The sequence below is a fragment of the Phyllobates terribilis genome, unplaced genomic scaffold (assembly GCF_046119375.1).
Source record: "Phyllobates terribilis strain yellow unplaced genomic scaffold, ASM4611937v1 Scaffold_9__5_contigs__length_417890890, whole genome shotgun sequence".
NCBI lineage: Eukaryota > Metazoa > Chordata > Amphibia > Anura > Dendrobatidae > Phyllobates > Phyllobates terribilis.
In genome coordinates, this window is record NW_027362769.1 from 302,042,447 (window position 1) to 302,062,938 (window position 20,492).

The following is a 20,492-nucleotide window of genomic DNA, read 5'->3' on the forward strand; positions in this document are numbered from 1 at the left end:
ACTTGGTTTCTCAAGTGCCAAGACTGAGAGCGACATCTTATTCCATGATTATGCTTTGCATGGAATACTACTCAAGCTTAATGTTGTTTTGCTCAGTTAACCAATTGAAATTTTAATTAGTGATTAAATCCTCCCTGACTTTCCTGTCCTCCTCATCAGCTTGTGGTGCTGTGGCTTAGTTGGTTAAATAGCCTGTATCGTAAACAGGAGATCTTGAGTTCAAATCTCAGCAGTGCCATCTGTTCCAAATAAAGCTTTTAAACCTCAAAATGTGCACTTCAATTGTGTACAACATCGATCTCAATGATAGTGCAATAGTGGGATTAAGAATCTTCTCTGAGTGCTAAAAAGGAAGAAAGATGGGATGAAGTTTTGAAAAAGTTACTGCTCTGTTTTTTTTTTACTATTCTACAAATTTTTCATTGTCCTTTTAAATAATGCTCTTCAAAAATTACTTGGTTTCTAAAGTGCCAAGACTGAGAGCGACATCTTATTCCATGATTATGCTTTGCATGGAATACTACTCAAGCTTAATATTGTTTTGCTCAGTTAACCACTTGAAATTTTTAATTAGTGATAAAATCCTCACTGGCTTTCCTGTCCTCCACATCAGCTTGTGGTGCTGTGGCTAAGTTGGTTAAAGCACCTGTCTTGTAAACAAGAGATCCTGAGTTCAAATCTCAACTGTGCTGTCTGTTCCAAATAAAGCTTTTAAACATCAAAATGTGGACTTTGATTGTGTACAACATCGATCTCTACGATAGTGCAATAGTTTGATTAAGAATCTGTTCTAAGTGCTTAAAAGGAAGTAAGACGGGATCAACCTTTAAAAAAGTTACATCAGTGTTTTCTTAACTATTCTACAAATTTCTCATTGTCTTTTTAAATAATGCTCTTCAAAAATTACTTAGTTTCTCAAGTGCCAAGACTGAGAGCGACATCTTATTCCATGATTATGCTTTGCATGGAATACTACTCAAGCTTAATGTTGTTTTGCTCAGTTAACCAATTGAAATTTTTAATTAGTCATTAAATCCTTCCTGGCTTTCCTGTCCTCTTCATCAGCTTGTGGTGCTGTGGCTTAGATGGTTAAAGCGCCTGTCTTGTAAACAGGAGATCCTGAGTTCAAATGTCAGCAGTGCCATCTGTTCCAAATAAAGCTTTTACACCTCAAAATGTGGACTTCAATTGTGTACAACATCAATCTCTACGATAGTGTAATAGTGGGATTAAGAATCTGCTCTAAGTGCTAAAAAGGAAGAAAGATGTGATGAAGCTTTAAAAAAGTTACAGCAGTGTTTTTTTTTTACTATTCTACAAATTTGTCATTGTCCTTTTAAATAATGCTCTTCAAAAATTACTTGGTTTCTCAAGTGCCAAGACTGAGAGCGACATCTTACTCCATGATTATGCTTTGCATGGAATACTACTCAAGCTTAATGTTGTTATGCTCAGTTAACGACTTGAAATTTTTAATTACTGATTAAATCCTCACTGGCTTTCCTGTCTTCCTCATTTGTTTGTGGTGCTGTGGCTAAGTTGGTTAAAGCACCTGTCTTGTAATCAAGAGATCTTGAGTTCAAATATCAACTGTGCTGTCTGTTCCAAATAAAGCTTTTAAACATCAAAATGTGGACTTTGATTGTGTACAACATCGATCTCTACGATAGTGCAATAGTTGGATTAAGAATCTGTTCTAAGTGCTTAAAAGGAAGTAAGATGGGATCAACCTCTAAAAAAGTTACAGCAGTGTTTTCTTAACTATTCTACAAATTTCTCATTGTCTTTTTAAATAATGCTCTTCAAAAATTACTTGGTTTCTCAAGTGCCAAGACTGAGAGCGACACCTTGTTCCATGATTATGCTTTGCATGGAATAATACTCAAGCTTAATGTTGTTTTGCTCAGTTAACCAATTGAAATTTTTAATTAGTGATTAAATCTTTCTGGCTTTCCTGTCCTCCTTATCAGCTTGTGGTGCTGTGGCTTAGTTGGTTAAAGCGTCTGTCTTGTAAACAGGAGATCCTGAGTTCAAATCTCAGCAGTGCCATCTGTTCCAAATAAAGCTTTTAAACCTCAGAATGTGGATTTTAATTGTGTACAACATTGATCTCTACGATAGTGCAATAGTGGGATTAAAAATCTGTTCCAAGTGCTAAAAAGGAAGAAAGATGGGATGAAGCTTTAAAAAAGTTACAGCAGTGTTTTTTTTGTTACTATTCTACAAATTTGTCATTGTCCTTTTAAATAATGCTTTTCAAAAATTACTTGGTTTCTCAAGTGCCAAGACTGAGAGCAACATCTTACTCCATGATTATGCTTTGCATGGAATACTACTCAAGCTTAATGTTGTTTTGCTCAGTTAACCAATTGAAATTTTAATTAGTGATTAAATCCTCCCTGGCTTTCCTGTCCTCCTCATCAGCTTGTGGTGCTGTGGCTTAGTTGGTTAAAAAGCCTGTCTCGTAAACAGGAGATCTTGAGTTCAAATCTCAGCAGTGCCATCTGTTCCAAATAAAGCTTTTAAACCTCAAAATGTGCACTTCAATTGTGTACAACATCGATCTCTATGATAGTGCAATAGTGGGATTAAGAATCTGCTCTGAGTGCTAAAAAGGAAGAAAGACGTGATGAAGGATTGAAAAAGTTACAGCACTGTTTTTTTTTTTACTATTCGACAAATTTGTCATTGTCCTTTTAAATAATGCTCTTCAAAAATTACTTGGTTTCTCAAGTGCCAAGACTGAGAGCGACATCTTATTCCATGATTATGCTTTGCATGGAATACTACTCAAGCTTAATGTTGTTTTGCTCAGTTAACCACTTGAAATTTTTAATTAGTGATAAAATCCTCACTTGTTTTCCTGTCCTCCTCATCAGTTTGTTGTGCTTTGGCTTAGTTGGAAAAAGTGCCTGTCTTGCAAACAGGAGATACTGAGTTCAATTCTCAGCAGTGCTGTCTGTTCCAAATAAAGTTTTTAAACAACAAAATGTGGACTTTGATTGTGTACAACATCGATCTCTACGATAGTGCAATAGTGGGATTAAGAATCTGCTCTAAGTACTAAAATGGAAGAAAGACGGGATGAAGTTTTAAAAAAGTTACAGCAGAGGTTTTTTTTTACTATTACACAAATTTCTCATTGTCCTTTTAAATAATGCTCTTCAAAAATTACTTGGTTTCTCAAATGCCAAGACTGAGAGCGACATCTTATTCCATGATTATGCTTTGCAAGGAATACTACACAAGCTTAATGTTGTTTTGCTCAGTTAACCACTTGAAACTATTGATTAGTGATTAAATCCTCCCTGGCTTTCCTGTCCTCCTCATCAGCTTGTGGTGCTGTGGCTTAGTTGGTTAAAGCGCTTGTCTTGTAAACAGGAGATCCTGAGTTCAAATCTCAGCACTGCCTTTTCTTCCGAGTAAAGCTTTTAAACATCAAAATGCTAACTTCAATTCTGTACAATATTGATCTCTACGATAGTGGGATTAAGAATCTGCTCTGAGTGCTAAAAAGGAAGTAAGACGGGATGAAGTTTTAAAAAAGTTACAGCAGTGTGTTTTTTTTTTTACTATTCTACAAATTTGTCATTGTCCTTTTAAATAATGCTCTTCAAAAATTAGTTGGTTTCTCAAATGCCAAGACTGAGAGCGACATCTTATTCCATGATTATGCTTTGCATGGAATACTACTCAAGCTTAATGTTGTTTTGCTCAGTTAACCAATTGAAATTTTTAATTAGTGATTAAATCCTCCCTGGCTTTCCTGTCCTCCTCATCAGCTAGTGGTGATGTGGCTTAGTTGGTTAAAGCGCCTGTCTTGTAAACAGGAGATCCTGAGTTCAAATCTCAGCAGTGCCATCTTTTCCAAATAAAGCTTTCAAAACCTAAAAATGTGGACTTTAATTGTGTACAACATCGATCTCTACAAAAGTGCAATAGTGGGATTAAGAATCTGTTCTAAGTGCTAAAAAGGAAGAAAGATGGGATGAAGCTTTAAAAAAGTTACAGCAGTATTTTTTTTTTTACTGTTCTACAAATTTGTCATTGTCTTTTTAAATAATGCTTTTCAAAAATTACTTGGTTTCTCAAGTGCCAAGACTGAGAGCGACATCTTACTCCATGATTATGCTTTGCATGGAATACTACCCAAGCTTAATGTTGTTTTGCTCAGTTAACCACTTGAAATTATTGATTAGTGATTAAATCCTCCCTGGCTTTCCTGTCCTCCTCTTCAGCTTTTGGTGCTGTCGCTTAGTTGGTTAAAGCGCCTGTCTTGTAAATAGGAGATCCTGAGTTCAAATCTCAGCACTACCTTCTCTTCCGAGTAAAGCTTTTAAAGCTCAAACTGCTAACTTCAATTGTGTACAACATTGATCTTTGTAATAGTGGGATTAAGAATCTGCTCTGAGTGCTAAAAAGGAAGAAAGACGGGATGAAGCTTTAAAAAAGTTACAGCAGTGTGTTTTTTTTTTTACTATTCTACAAATTTGTCATTGTCCTTTTAAATAATGCTCTTCAAAAATTACTTGGTTTGTCAAGTGCCAAGACTGAGATCGACATCTTACACCATGATTATGCTTTGCATGGAATACTACTCAAGCTTAATGTTGTTTTGCTCAGTTAACGACTTGAAATTTTTAATTAGTGATTAAATCCTCACTGGCTTTCCTGTCTTCCTCATCTGCGTGTGGTGCTGTGGCTTAGTTGGTTAAAGCACCTGTCTTGTAAACAGGAGATCCTGAGTTTAAATCTCAGCTGTGCTGTCTGTTCCAATTAAAGATTTTAAACATCAAAATGTCTACTTTGATTGTGTACAACATCAATCTCTACGATAGTGCAATAGTGGGATTAAGAATCTGCTCTGAGTTCTAAAAAGAAAGAAAGACGGGATGAAGCATTGAAAAAGTTACAGCACTGTTTTTTTTTTTACTATTCTACAAATTTGTCATTGTCCTTTTAAATAAACCTCTTCAAAAATTACTTGCTTTCTCAAGTGCCAAGACTGAGAGCGACATCTTATTCCATGATTATGCTTTGCATGGAATACTACTCAAGCTTAATGTTGTTTTGCTCAGTTAACCACTTGAAATTTTTAATTAGTGATTACATCCTCACTGGCTTTCCTGTCCTTCTCATCAGTTTGTTGTGCTGTGGCTTAGTTGGTTAAAGTGCCTGTCTTGTAAACAGAAGAACCTGAGTTCTATTCTCAGCAGTACTGTCTGTTCCAAATAAAACTTTTAAACATCAAAATGTGGACTTTAATTGTGTACAACATCGATCTCTACGAAAGTGTAATAGTGGGATTAAGAATCTGTTCTAAGTGCTAAAAAGGAAGAAAGATGGGATGAAGCTTTAAAAAAGTTACAGCAGTATTTTTTTTTTTACTGTTCTACAAATTTGTCATTGTCCTTTTAAATAATGCTTTTCAAAAATTACTTGGTTTCTCAAGTGCCAAGACTGAGAGCGACATCTTACTCCAAGATTATGCTTTGCATGGAATACTACCGAAGCTTAATGTTGTTTTGCTCAGTTAACCACTTGAAATTATTGATTAGTGATTAAATCCTCCCTGGCTTTCCTGTCCTCCTCTTCAGCTTTTGGTGCTGTCGCTTAGTTGGTTAAAGCGCCTGTCTTGTAAATAGGAGATCCTGAGTTCAAATCTCAGCACTACCTTCTATTTCGAGTAAAGCTTTTAAAGCTCAAACTGCTAACTTCAATTGTGTACAACATTGATCTTTGTAATAGTGGGATTAAGAATCTGCTCTAAGTGCTAAAAAGGAAGTAAGACGGGATGAAGTTTTAAAAAAATTACAGCAGTGTGTTTTTTTTTTACTATTCTACAAATTTGTCATTGTCCTTTTAAATAATGCTCTTCAAAAATTACTTGGTTTCTCAAGTGCCAAGACTGAGAGCGACATCTTACTCCATGATTATGCTTTGCATGGAATGCTACTCAAGCTTAATGTTGTTTTGCTCAGTTAACGACTTGAAATTTTTAATTAGTGATTAAATCCTCACTGGCTTTCCTGCCTTCCTCATCTTTGTGTGGTCCTGTAGCTTAGTTGGTTAAAGCGCCTGTCTTGTAAACAGGAGATCCTGAGTTCAAATCTCAGCTGTGCTGTCTGTTCCAAATAAAGCTTTTAAACATCAAAATGTGGACTTTGATTGTGTACAACATCAATCTCTACAATAGTGGGATTAAGAATCTGCTCTAAGTACTAAAAAGGAAGAAAGACGGGATGAAGTTTTAAAAAAGTTACAGCAGAGTTTTTTTTTTACTATTCTACAAATTGTCATTGTCCTTTTAAATAATGTTCTTCAAAAATTACTTGGTTTCTCAATTGCCAAGACTGAGAGCGACATCTTATTCCATGATTATGCTTTGCATGGAATACTACTCGAGTTTAATGTTGTTTTGCTGAGTTAACCACTTAAAATTTTTAATTAGTGATTAAATCCTCACTGGCTTTCCTGTCCTTCTCATCAGCTTGTGGTGGTGTGGCTTAGTTTGTCAAAGCGTCTGTCTCATAAACAAGAGATCTTGAGTTCAAATCTCAGCAGTGCCATCTGTTCCAAATTAAGCTTTTAAACCTCAAAATGCTGACTTCAATTGTGTACAACATCGATCTCTACAATAGTGCAATAGTGGGATTAAGAATCTGCTCTAAGTGCTAAAAAGGAAGAAAGACGGGATGAAGCTTTAAAAAAGTTACAGCAGTGTTTTTTTTTTACTATTCTACAAATTTGTCATTGTCCTTTTAAATAATGCTCTTCAAAAATTACTTGGTTTCTCAAGTGCCAAGACTGAGAGCGACATCTTATTCCATGATTATGCTTTGCATGGAATACTACTCAAGCTTAATGTTGTTTTGCTCAGTTAACCAATTGAAATTTTTAATTAGTGATTAAATCCTCCCTGGCTTTCCTATCCTACTCATCAGCTAGTGGTGCTGTGGCTTAGTTGGTTAAAGCGCATGTCTTGTAAACAGGAGATCCTGAGTTCAAATCTCAGCAGTGCCATCTGTTCCAAATAAAGCTTTTAAACCTCAAAATGTGGACTTTAATTTTGTACAACATCGATCTCTACGAAAGTGCAATAGTGGGATTAAGAATCTGTTCTAAGTGCTAAAAAGGAAGAAAGATGGGATGAAGCTTTAAAAAAGTTACAGCAGTTTTTTTTTTTTTACTGTTCTACAAATTTGTCTTTGTCCTTTTAAATAATGCTTTTCAAAAATTACTTGGTTTCTCAAGTGCCAAGACTGAGAGCGACATCTTATTCCATGATTATGCTTTGCATGGAATACTACTCGAGCTTAATGTTGTTTTGCTCAGTTAACCACTTAAAATTTTAGATTAGTAATTAAATCTTCACTGGCTTTCCTGTCCTCCTCATCAGCTTGTGGTGCTGTGGCTTAGTTGGTTAAAAAGCCTGTCTCGTAAACAGGAGATCTTGAGTTCAAATCTCAGCAGCGCCATCTGTTCGAAATAAAGCTTTTAAACCTCAAAATGCTAACTTCAATTGTGTACAACATCGATCTCTACGATAGTGCGATAGTGGGATTAAGAATCTGCTCTGAGTGCTAAAAAGGAAGTAAGACGGGATGAAGCTTTAAAAAAGTTACAGCAGTGTGTTTTTTTTTTACTATTCTACAAATTTGTCATTGTCCTTTTAAATAATGCTCTTCAAAAATTACTTGGTTTCTCAAGTGCCAAGACTGAGATCGACATCTTACACCATGATTATGCTTTGCATGGAATACTACTCAAGCTTAATGTTGTTTTGCTCAGTTAACGACTTGAAATTTTTAATTAGTGATTAAATCCTCACTGGCTTTCCTGTCTTCCTCATCTGCCTGTGGTGCTGTGGCTTAGTTGGTTAAAGCGCCTGTCTTGCAAACAGGAGATCGTGAGTTTAAATCTCAGCTGTGCTGTCTGTTCCAAATAAAGATTTTAAACATCAAAATGTCTACTTTGATTGTGTACAACATCGATCTCTACGATAGTGCAATAGTGGGATTAAGAATCTGCTCTGAGTTCTAAAAAGGAAGAAAGACAGGATGAAGCATTGAAAAAGTTACAGCACTGTTTTTTTTTTTACTATTCTACAAATTTGTCATTGTCCTCTTAAATAAAGCTCTTCAAAAATTACTTGGTTTCTCAAGTGCCAAGACTGAGAGCGACAACTTATTCCATGATTATGCTTTGCATGGAATACTACTCAAGCTTAATGTTGTTTTGCTCAGTTAACCACTTGAAATGTTTAATTAGTGATTAAATCCTCACTGGCTTTCCTGTCCTTCTCATCAGCTTGTGGTGCTGTGGCCTAGTTGGTTAAAGCGCCTGTCTCGTAAACAAGAGATCTTGAGTTCAAATCTCAGCGACATCTGTTCCAAATAAAGCTTCTAAACTTCAAAATGTGCGCTTCATTTTTGTACAACATTGATCTTTGTAATAGTGGGATTAAGAATCTGCTCTAAGTGCTAAAAAGGAAATAAGATGGGATGAACCTTTAAAAAAGTTACAGCAGTGTTTTCTTAACTATTCTACAAATTTCTCATTGTCTTTTTAAATAATACTCTTCAAAAATTACTTGGTTTCTCAAGTGCCAAGACAGAGCGACATCTTGTTCCATGATTATGCTTTGCAAGGAATACTACTCAAGCTTAATGTTGTTTTGCTCAGTTAACCAATTGAAATTTTTAATTAGTGATTAATTCCTCCCTGGCTTTCCTGCCCTCTTCATCAGCTTGTGGTGCTGTGGCTTAGTTGGTTAAAGTGCCTGTCTTGGAAACAGGAGCGACTGAGATCAATTCTCAGCAGTGCTGTCTGTTCCAAATAAAGCTTTTAAACATCAAAATGTGGACTTTGATTGTGTACAACATCGATCTCTATGATAGTGCAATAGTGGGATTAAGAATCTGCTCTAAATGCTAAAAAGGAAGAAAGATGGGATGAAGCTTTAGAAAAGTTACAGCAGTGTATTTTTTTTTACTATTCTACAAATTTGTCATTGTCCTTTTAAATAATGCTCTTCAAAAATTACTTGGTTTCTCAAGTGCCAAGACTGAGAGCGACATCTTATTCCATGATTATGCTTTGCATGGAATACTACTCAAGCTTAATGTTGTTTTGCTCAGTTAACCACTTGAAATTTTTAATTAGTGATTAAATCCTCACTGGCTTTCCTGTCCTCCTCATCAGCTTGTGGTGCTGTGGCTTAGTTGGTTAAAGCGCCTGTCTCGTAAACAGGAGATCCTGATTTCAATTCTCAGCAGTGCTGTCTGTTCAAAATAAAGCTTTTAAACATCAAAATGTGGACTTTGATTGTGTACAACATCTATCTCTACGATAGTGCAATAGTGGGATTAAGAATCTGCTCTAAGTACTAAAAAGTAAGAAAGACGGGATGAAGTTTTAAAAAAGTTACAGCAGAGTTTTTTTTTTTACTATTCTACAAATTTGTCATTGTCCTTTTAAATAATGCTCTTCAAAAATTACTTGGTTTCTCAGTTGCCAAGACTGAGATCGACATCTTATTCCATGATTATGCTTTGCATGGAATACTACTCAAGCTTAATGTTGCTTTGCTCAGTTAACCAATTGAAATTTTTAATTAGTGATTAAATCCTCCCTGGCTTTCCTGTCCTCTTCTTCATCTTGTGGTGCTGTGGCTTAGTTGGTTAAAGTGCCTGTCTTGTAAACAGGAGATCCTGAGTTCAAATCTCAGCAGTGCCATCTGTTCCAAATAAAGCTTTTAAACCTCAAAATGTGGACTTTAATTGTGTACTACATCGATCTCTACGAAAGTGCAATAGTGGAATTAAGAATCTATTCTAAGTGCTAAAAAGGAAGAAAGATGGGATGAAGCTTTAAAAAAGTTACAGCAGTGTTTTTTTTTTACTATTCTACAAATTTGTCATTGTCCTTTTAAATAATGCATTTCAAAAATTACTTGGTTTCTCAAGTGCCAAGACTGAGAGCGACATCTTATTCCATGATTAGGCTTTGCATGGAATACTACTGGAGCTTAATGTTGTTTTGCTCTGTTAACCACTAGAGATGAGCGTTGTTCGACTCGAATTGTTCGCCAATCTCAAATTCGAGCTGTTTTGGGCGGTGTTCGAGCCCTTCGGCGAACACGAACGATTTGAGAAAAATTCGGCTGTTCGAGGTTATGTTCGATAACTGTTCGTGCACCAAAATCATAACTGGATTTTTTCTCAGTAATGATGAAAATTAATGTTAATACGCAGTTTGAGTGTACAGCGGGGTGGGGGGAGTGGCAGGGGATGGATCTCTGCAGGAATAATGAAGATCTCCATTTTTTTTTTCTCTTTCCCGCATTTACAGTGTGGAGGTGCAATCTGTCAGCCTATCAGCAGCGCACACACGGAGCGAAGTGCTTTTTTTCACACAAGCAAGGGCATGTGTCATTGGCAGTGTATGTCACATGTCCTTGCCCTATAAGACCAAGCCATTTTCCCCGTCGCCACCATTTTCTCACTGCTGCAGCTGCGTGTTAGACGGCACCGCTGTTGCTGTGTGCGCTATACCTTGTTAATTTCAAGCCAATTTTCGCACAAATCTACAGATAGCTTGGGAGTAGGGAATAGTTGTGATTGCAGTCCTTTTAAGGACTAGGTTACAGCATTTCCTACGACTTTTATCAGGCAGGTCTGTGCTCTTAAATAGATAGATTGTGGGAGTAAAGACTAATTGTAATTGCAGTCTTTTTCAGGACTAGGTTACATCAGTTCCTATCAGTTTTTGCCAGGCAGGTCTGTGCCAGTGCTGTGCAAGTTTTTTTCACAGCATTTGGCTGAATCTAGCAAAGCTAATCCTTTTTGGCCTATTGCAGAGTGTGTTAGTCAGTGGAGTAGCCTATCTGTGTTGCAAGATATCCCACCTGTGTATAGAATACCAATTTTTTTACTGCACCTAGTGAAGTAAAATCTTTTGGGCATAGCATCATTTTATTAGTCCATCTATGCTGACCTCCATCAGGTTGCAAATTGAATATAATTTTTTTCTGCATCTAGCTCTGAAAAAATATTTGGCCTTCTAGCAGTTTGTGGGACTTTCTCTATTAGTCCATCTATACTGACCTCCATCAGGCTGCAAATTAAAAATAATTTTTATCTGCATCTACCTCTGAAAAAATATTTGGCCTTCTAGCTGTGTGTGGGACTTGTTCTATTAGTCCATCTATACTGACCTCCATCAGGTTGCAAACTGAATATAATTTTTTTCTGCATCTAGCTCTGAAAAAATATTTGGCCTTCTAGCAGTGTGTGGGACTTTCTCTATTAGTCCATCTATACTGACCTCCATCAGGTTGCAAATTAAAAATAATTTTTATCTGCATCTAGCTCTGAAAAAATATTTGGCCTTCTAGCAGTGTGTGGGACTTTCTCTATTAGTCCATCTATACTGATCTCCATGAGGTTGCAAATTAAAAATAATTTTTTGTCTGCATCTAGCTCTGAAAAAATATTTGGCCTTCTAGCAGTGTGTGGGACTTTCTCTAGTAGTCCATCTATACTGACCTCCATCAGGTTGAAAATTCAAAATAATTTTTTGTCTGCATCTAGCTCTGAAAAAATATTTGGCCTTCTAGCAGTGTGTGGGACTTTCTCTATTAGTCCATCTATACTGACCTCCATCAGGCTGCAAATTAAAAATAATTTTTATCTGCATCTACCTCTGAAAAAATATTTGGCCTTCTAGCTGTGTGTGGGACTTGTTCTATTAGTCCATCTATACTGACCTCCACCAGGTTGCAAACTGAATATTATTTTTTTATGCATCTAGCTCTGAAAAAATATTTGGCCTTCTAGCAGTGTGTGGGACTTTCTCTATTAGTCCATCTATACTGACCTCCATCAGGTTGCAAATTAAAAATAATTTATATCTGCATCTAGCTCTGAAAAAATATTTGGCCTTCTAGCAGTGTGTGGGACTTTCTCTATTAGTCCATTTATACTGACCTCCATCAGGTTGCAAATTCAAAATATTTTTTTGTCTGCATCTAGCTCTGAAAAAATATTTGACCTTCTAGCAGTGTGTGGGACTTTCTCTATTAGTCCATCTATACTGACCTCCATCAGGTTGCAAATTAAAAATAATTTATATCTGCATCTAGCTATGAAAAAATATTTGGCCTTCTAGCAGTGTGTGGGACTTTCTCTATTAGTCCATCTATACTGACCTCCATCAGGTTGCAAATTCAAAATATTTTTTTGTCTGCATCTAGGTCTGAAAAAATATTTGACCTTCTAGCAGTGTGTGGGACTTTCTCTATTAGTCCATCTATACTGACCTCCATCAGGTTGCAAATTAAAAATAATTTATATCTGCATCTAGCTCTGAAAAAATATTTGACCTTCTAGCAGTGTGTGGGACTTTCTCTACTAGTCCATCTATACTGACCTCCATCAGGTTGCAAATTAAAAATAATTTATATCTGCATCTAGCTCTGAAAAAATATTTGGCCTTCTAGCAGTGTGTGGGACTTTCTCTATTAGTCCATCTATACTGACCTCCATCAGGTTGCAAACTGAATATAATTTTTTTCTGCATCTACCTCTGAAAAAATATTTGGGCTTCTAGCTGTGTGTAGGACTTGTTCTATTAGTCCATCTATACTGACCTCCATCACGTTGCAAATTGAATATAATTTTTTTCTGCATCTAACCCAGCCAATAGTTTTGGCCTAATACCTCAGTTTGGCCACTCAGCTCTGCTCGGTTCCCATCCATTGTTTTTTTGTGCAAACAACTCCAGAGTTGTGAATTATTTAACCACCAAAATGAGTGGAAAAATGCCTGCTGCTGTTGGAAAGGGGAATAGGCGTGTTGGGAAGGGGAAAAAAGGTTGTGTCCGTGGGGTAGGTGTTAAAGCAACAGTAACATCTGCAGAAGAAAGACCATCTTCCAGCCAAACTAAAATGTCTACTTCTTTTAGCGAACAATGTGATAAGATCCCTTTCTTACGGCCACGCCAATTGCTACAAATTCCAGATGAGGCACAAAAACAGCAGGTGCTTCAACGGATATCAAGTGCTCCTTTAAGTGGGCTCTCCTCCACATCAACTTCAACATCACAAATACTCCAGTCCTCAAAGGTGTCACCCCAATCGCACTTGCTTCCTCACAGCTCCCAAATCTCCAGCTGCCCGTCTGAGTATGAGGTAGAACAGATGGTTGAGTCTGCAGAGCTGTTTACTCATACTATAGCCTGGGAATCAGAGGTCGACTCCAGCGCTTCTGTGAATCCAGACGAGGAAATGATCTGCACTGATGCCCAGAATCTTTATGAGTCGGATCCAGGACCAGACGCAGAAGGTTCTGACCATAATGTAGACCCTCATTCCCAAACGGTAACTCCTGTTGGTGGAGACAATGAGGAAGACGATGATGAGACTCAAATACATGATTGGAGCGACAACTTTAGTTTTTTGTCAGGGCAGGAACAGGTTGGCTCTGAGGACGACGGGTGTGATAACGCACAGGGTGATGATGATGAGGTTGGAGATCCCACTTACTGTCAACCCACAGTCAGCCAAGAGATGAGGTCACCAGAGGAGGTGGAGGAAGATGCTAGTGACGACGAGGTCAGGTTGCACCTTCCTGGACAGAGACGTAGTACTGGAAGCACGTCAACAACTGCATCCTCAAACACAACTCTGCCTCTCACCACAAGTCGTGGTGGCTCTTCAGGTCGCATGGGTGCTAAGCCTTGCATAGCCTGGGCATTATTTCAGATAGATAAAGATGACCCAACTCGTGTTATCTGTAACATTTGTCAGCAAAAGCTAAGTAGAGGCCAAAAAATACATAGTTTGAGTACTTCATGCATAAACCGGCACATGGACATGAAGCATAAGATGCAGTGGGAAGCTCAGTGTGCTTCAATGCGGCCTAGCCAACCGGGCCATCCACCGTCTGCCATATCTTGTGCATCCGCAGCCTCTTCATCCTCTGTGACTGGGGGGACAGCAGTCACACCTGTTTTGGGGCGCAGACCTGCCACCTCTTTACCCGCAACAGCCAGCGTGACTGGCAGGTCATCATTTTCTTTGGAGGTGGTAACACCAGCTGGTGTTGAGCGCTGTCCGACATCGATAGCACCACCTTTGGATCAAGGCAACCTAACATGTCCGCCTGCATCTTCCTCACAGACCGGCAGTTTGCCGGGGACACCCTTATCAACCCCGTCTAAGCACAATAGCCAGCCCTCGGTCCCTCAGATGTGGACAAGTAAAAGACCATTTCCTCCTAGCCATGAGAAAGCTAAGAGGTTGAATTTCACCATCTGCAAGCTCTTGGCTACAGAAATGCTGCCTTTCCGCCTGGTGGACACAGAGGATTTTCGAGACCTTATGTCCGTCGCAGTGCCCCTGCACCAGATGCCCAGTCGGCACTACTTCTCAAAGAAAGGTGTGCCTGCGCTCCACCAGCATGTCGCCCACAACATCACCGCTTCTTTGAGAAACTCTGTGTGTGACAGGGTGCATTTCACCACAGACACTTGAACGAGTAGGCATGGACAGGGGCGTTACATGTCGCTGACTGGGCACTGGGTAACTATGGTGACAGCAGGACAAGGGGCTGCTGTCCAAGTCTTGCCGTCCCCACGAGTTGTGCGTCAATCCTCTTTATGTCAAAGTTCCTCCACTGCTTCTGCCTCCTCAACCTCCTCTCGGTCTTCCACCTGCACCCAAAGCCTGTCTGGTCATGCCACAAGCTTTCTAACTGCGCAGAAGGGATCCTGCACACCTCCTTACTATGCTGGCAGTAGGGCTCAATGTCATCAGACGGTTTTTACTTTGAAATGTCTGGGAAATGTGAGTCACACAGCTGAGGAGTTGTGGTCAGCTCTGGAGAACCAATTTCATGAATGGTTGTCTCCACTGGACCTGAAACCAGGGAAGGCCGTGTGCGACAATGCTGCAAACCTGGGTGCGGCCCATCACCGGGGCAATGTCACACACGTGCCTTGTATGGCTCACGTGGTTGTCCAGCAATTTTTAGCCCACTATCCCAGACTAGATGGCCTTCTGCAGAGGGCACGGTCGCTGTGTGCTCACTTCCGCCGTTCGCATCCCGCAGCTCAGCGACTTATATCTCTACAGAAGTCGTTGGGCCTGCCACTTCACCGGCTAAAATGCGATGTGCCTACCCGGTGGAATTCAACTCTGCACATGTTGCAGCGACTGTGGCAGCACCGACAAGCCCTGGTGCAATACGTTCTGACGTATAACCTGGGCCAACGAGATCCAGAGGTGGGGCAAATCACGCTGGAGGAGTGGTCTCAGATCAGGGACCTATGCACCCTTCTGCACAGTTTTGAAATGGCGACGAAGAAGTTTAGTGCTGACGATGCCATTATCAGCATGACTATTCCGGTGATTTACATGCTGGAGCACATGTTAAACAGAATTCGGAGTCAGGTGGTGGCACAAGAGGAGGTGGAGGAAGTAGAGGAGGAGGAGTTGTATGCGGAAGGGCTAACATCTGCAAGGTCCAGACGGTCGGCAGCACCAAGGCGGCAGGCATGTGAGGGTGGGGGAGATGGTTTTACCAGGGCGCATGGTAGCAGCCAAAAAAGTGAGGAAGGTGCAGGAGCCCAGGAAGAAGTGGAGGACGAACTGATGGAAGACTCATCAGATGAGGGAGACCTTGATCACATTTCTGTTGTGCGAGGTTGGGGGGAGAGGACAGAGGAAGGAAGCATGATTGCTACCTCGCCACCAACACAACAGGGACTTGGTGCTCCTGGATGCGCAACACACATGAGTGCCTTCTTGCTGCACTACCTGCAACATGACCCTCGAATTGTGAGAATTAGAAATAATTCTGACTACTGGGTTGCCACACTGTTAGATCCCCGGTACAAAAGTAAATTTGCAGAAATTATTCCTGCCATAGAAAGGGATGCACGCATGCAGGAGTATCAGCAGAGACTGTTGCAGAATCTTACATGTGCTTTTCCACAAAACACCAGTGGTGCACGTAGTGAATCTCACAGTTCCAACTTGCCAACTGTGGGACCGTCAAGTGTTCAGCACTCAAACCGTAACAGAACCACAGTATCTGCTGGTAACATCAATTTTTCGGAATCATTTCACCACTTTTTTAGCCCATCCTTTGCAAGGCCACAGGAGACAAGAAGTCTGACACATAGTCAACGCCTAGAGACGATGGTACAGGAGTATCTCCAAGTAAACATTGAAGCCATGATTGTGTCACTGGACCCTTGCTCTTTTTGGGCTTCCAATCTGGATAAATGGCTGGAGCTAGCCACTTACGCCTTGGAGATCTTGTCATGCCCCGCAGACAGCGTTCTGTCTGAACGTGTGTTCAGCGCTGCTGGTGGTGTGCTGACAGATAAGCGCACGCGGCTCTCCACTGATAATGTAGACAGACTCACAATCATAAAGATGAACAAATCATGGATCCGAAACGACTTTTCTACCCCTGTGTCATCCTGGGGAGAGTAAAAGCTTGATGATTGGTTAAAATCACCCTACCAACCGTTTTAAGCTTTCAAATTACTAATCATGTTTATCTGTATCTTGGCTGGAAAATAATTTGGGCTTTGTAGCAGTGTGCAGCACTGATTCTATTAGGCCATCTATAATAAGCTCCACCAGATTTAAAATTACTAATCATGTTTATCTGTATTTTGACTGGAAAATAATTTGGGCTTTGTAGCAGTGTGCAGCACTGATCCTATTAGGCCATCTATACTAAGCTCCACCAGATTTAAAATTAATAATAATTTTTTGCTGCATCTAGCCCGGAAAATAATTTTGGGGCTCCGAGATGCGCAAGACACATAAGTGCCTTCTTGCTGCACTACCTGCAACATGACCCTCATATTGTCAGAATTCGAAGAAATCATGACTACTGGGTTGCCACACTCTTAGATCCCCCAAACTTTTCGATCAACCTTTTCATTTTAATAAAGACCAAAAAAATGGTCATTTTTGAAATTATAAGCATTAGCAGGTTATTAGAAACTGAAATCAAACAGTTTTCAACTCAAAACTTTATTCTAGGTGATGTTACATTTTCACATAGGACCCCTTGTTCGAAAGGAGCTTCTGAACTCTCTCGTCCATTTAATTTGTCAGGTTTTGGATGGTTTCTGCTTCAATTGTTTTGCATGAGGACAGAATACCCTCCCAGAGCTGTTGCTTAGATGTGAACTGCCTCCCGCCATCATAGACACTCCTTTTGATGATGCTTCAGAGGTTCTGAATGGTTTAGAGGTCAGGGGAGCATGGGGGTCACACCATAAGTTTGTCCCCTTTTATGCCCATATCAGCCAGAGATGCAGATGTTTTATGTGCAGCATGAGATGGTGCATTATCATGCAAAAAAATGATCTTGCTGTGAAATACACGGTTCTTCTTCTTGAACCATGGCAGGAAGTGCTGTTTGAGAAAATCCACATACATTATGGAGTTCATCTTTAGCGCCTTCAGAGATCCTAAAGGGGCCGACAATCTCTCTCCCCATGATTCCAGCCCAAAACATTACTCCACCTCCTCCTTGTTGGCGCTGTAGCCATGTTTGCGTGGGGTGTCCATCAACCAGCCATCCTCCACTCCATCCATCTGGACCATCGAGCGCTGCACGGCACTCATTCGTAAACAAAACAGTTTTGAAATCAGTCTTCATGTAATGTTTGGCCCACTGGAGCCGTTTCTGCTTGTGTGAAGTGGATAGAGGAGGTCGACAGGATGGCATATGCACAGCTGCAAACCTCTGAAGGACCCTGCATCTTGTTGTTCGGGGGACGTTGGAGGCACCAGCAGCTTCAAAATCTTGTCTGCTGCTATGACAAGGCTTTTTTGCCGCTGCTCTTTTAACCTGACGTTATTGCCTGTAGGAAAGAGTCCTCAATTTGCCCTTATCAGCACACACACGTGTGTACTGTGACTCAGCTACATACTTCTTGATTGCCAAGACACTTCATCCTGATCATCGCACAATGTTGATTGTAGTCATGCCTTGACCTAAACACTCCACAATTTGTTGCTTCTCAGCAGCCGACACATCCTTTTTCTTTCCCATTTTGGCAGAAAATGTAGGCTGCTTAATAATGTGAGACAGCCTTCTTAAGTAGTCTTGCCTTTCATTGGACACACCTGCCAAACTAATTAGCACAGGTGTCTGCAATTGCTTACAGTGATATAAAGAGCCCTGACACACATCACCATCAATGAGTTTAACTGACAAACAAACAAATTCTTCCCTTATCACTTCTAAACACTTTTTGCATAATAATTTGGAACACAGTGTACATGTGCTTTTCCACAAAACACCAGTGGTTCACGTAGTGAATCTTACAGTTCTAACTTGCCAACCGTGGTCTGTATGGAGTTGTTCAATAAAGGGCCCAAAATTAAGATAACATAGATGAGAGAGGTCTCTATGAATAGGAATTCCTAAGTATTTGATACCCTGTGAGGGCCAAGCAAAGGGAAAGTTGGACTCAATGGAATCCTATATGGATTTGGGGAGGGAGACATCGAGGGTCTCAGACTTTGCTGCATTGATTTTAAAATTTGACCATGTAACAAAGTGATCTATTTCAGCCATAACAGCATGGATGGATATATGTGATTGAGTGATATATATTAGGACATCATCAGCAAATAGAGAGCACTTGTACTCGGTGCCTCCCACCTCAATCCACCTAATATTGGGGTTATGGCGAATTGATGAGAGCAGGTGCTCCGTCACTAGGATGTATAAGAGAGGGGACAGAGGACATCCCTGCCTTGTCCCATTGGTGATTGTGAAAGGTGATGAAAATGTTCTGATGCACCCCCTGGGCCTTGGGACACCCGGAGCCGGACCCTTTTTGGTGGATGCTGGTGGTTGTAGTCTTCGTGGCGGCGACCCGGTTCCGTGGCTCAGGGTGGTCAAACCAGTGGCGGAACTATTTATGTGGTTTTGATGTTTAAATGTCCGACTACGCCACCCGTGGATTGCGGTCAGAGTGAACCACCACTGCAGGGCAGACCGCTGAGGCTGGTGTTGTGGGTGCAGCAGAGCATAGCATAACTCCCCACGGGAGGAGTATAGCCTCAGGGCAGTGTATGCGGAGGATGGGGGTGATGGTGCAGGGCAGCAGCAGTAATGACACGGAGTCAGTGATGCAGTCCAGGGCCTTTACTCACAGTTCTTATTATCCAGACCACGTCTGCAGGTAATGGCTGCCCACGTCGTACTGTGCTCACCAGGTGAGGGGCTCAGACAACTCCCAGATAACTTTGGAGCGCTTCACAGGACCCCCTTTGTGTGTCCTTTGTCTGGCCTTTCTTACCAATCCTTCTGTCCGGCTGCCTCGGGCCTCGTCTTGGTAAACTTGGCACCAGTTTCCCTGACCCTATGTGGTGCCTTCCTAGCGGGTGTAGCGAGGGGCTGCGCCACATAAAATGTCACAGCCTCCGGTTTCTAGCTGAGGGTCGTTTCCTGCCTCCACTAGTTTCGGGGACCGGTCTCCCCCTTTGGCCTGACCCCTCCACGCAGGTGGATTCGGGCGTGCGGTGGCGACTCGCCCGTCCGCACCCCTGGGATCCCTTCATTCCTCGTTCCTGGAGCCTTCTCCGCTCCTCTTCCTTCCTTCTCCCTCTTCCAGGCCTGGGCCTCTGTTACTAGGCCCGCCTCCGGAGCAGAGCTCATGCAGAGCCCCTGCTCCCTGCCACTTCTGCTCAGACTTCTCTGCACTGAACTAAGATGGTGCCCACCTTTTATACTCCCTTCTCAATGCACCCAGGAACTGCTTCCTCCCTGCTCCTGCACTACAGGGTTCCCCTTCCTCAGTGTTCCCTCCCCCCACTCCAGCCAGGGACAGGTACTGTCGTGCCCATCTCAGAGGCATATTGGTCGCCCTGCCCCACGGCAATGTGGTGTAATGCATGCAGGTGTCGGGTCCTGATCCACACTCCATCCTTACCTGAGAGTGAGATATCACACCTCTGGGTGAGGTGCAATACCTCTGTAGCAACCGAGCCCTCAGGGTGCTACAGTTCCATTTATCTTCAGCCTAGGTGACGTATTGTGATACAGGGCCGTGATTTTGGCTATAAAAGGGTCCCCTAGACCCCTACCCCAAGCTTTTTAAGAGAATCATATATGGCGTGCCAGGAGACTCTTTGGAATGCTTTCTCAGCATCCAACGAGAGTATCTAATTACAAATTTTTAACTGCATCTAGCCCAGGAAATACTTTGTGCCTAGTAGCAGTGTCTGCTAGTCAGCGGATTATCCCGGCTGTTAAGCAAGCTACACCACCTGTAGTTTGGACACTTAATTTTTTCAAAGGAAATGCTTCGGGACCACGGGATACTCAGTGAAGAGCATCAGTAGGCACCCCAAGGCATAGGGGCTGGGACTAGCAGTAGGATGCCTTGCGGTGGACAGCCGAGCTCGATCCTTATAAAAGCTTTTTAACTGCAGCAGCTTTAGTGGA

General features: G+C 41.1%; 5 non-coding genes across 5 annotated transcripts; all 5 read left to right on the top strand.

Moving 5' to 3' along the window:
• The first annotated feature begins 1,975 nt into the window (after positions 1-1,975).
• On the top strand, positions 1,976-2,049 carry TRNAT-UGU (transfer RNA threonine (anticodon UGU)). Its single transcript has one exon. It is a non-coding gene; the product is annotated as a tRNA-Thr (tRNA).
• Positions 2,050-3,787: 1,738 nt separating this feature from the next.
• On the top strand, positions 3,788-3,861 carry TRNAT-UGU (transfer RNA threonine (anticodon UGU)). The gene has a single exon. It is a non-coding gene; the product is annotated as a tRNA-Thr (tRNA).
• A 2,189-nt stretch (positions 3,862-6,050) lies between these two features.
• Positions 6,051-6,124, top strand: TRNAT-UGU (transfer RNA threonine (anticodon UGU)). Its single transcript has one exon. It is a non-coding gene; the product is annotated as a tRNA-Thr (tRNA).
• An 825-nt stretch (positions 6,125-6,949) lies between these two features.
• TRNAT-UGU (transfer RNA threonine (anticodon UGU)) lies at positions 6,950-7,023 on the top strand. The gene has a single exon. It is a non-coding gene; the product is annotated as a tRNA-Thr (tRNA).
• A 2,641-nt stretch (positions 7,024-9,664) lies between these two features.
• On the top strand, positions 9,665-9,738 carry TRNAT-UGU (transfer RNA threonine (anticodon UGU)). The gene has a single exon. It is a non-coding gene; the product is annotated as a tRNA-Thr (tRNA).
• Positions 9,739-20,492: the final 10,754 nt, after the last annotated feature.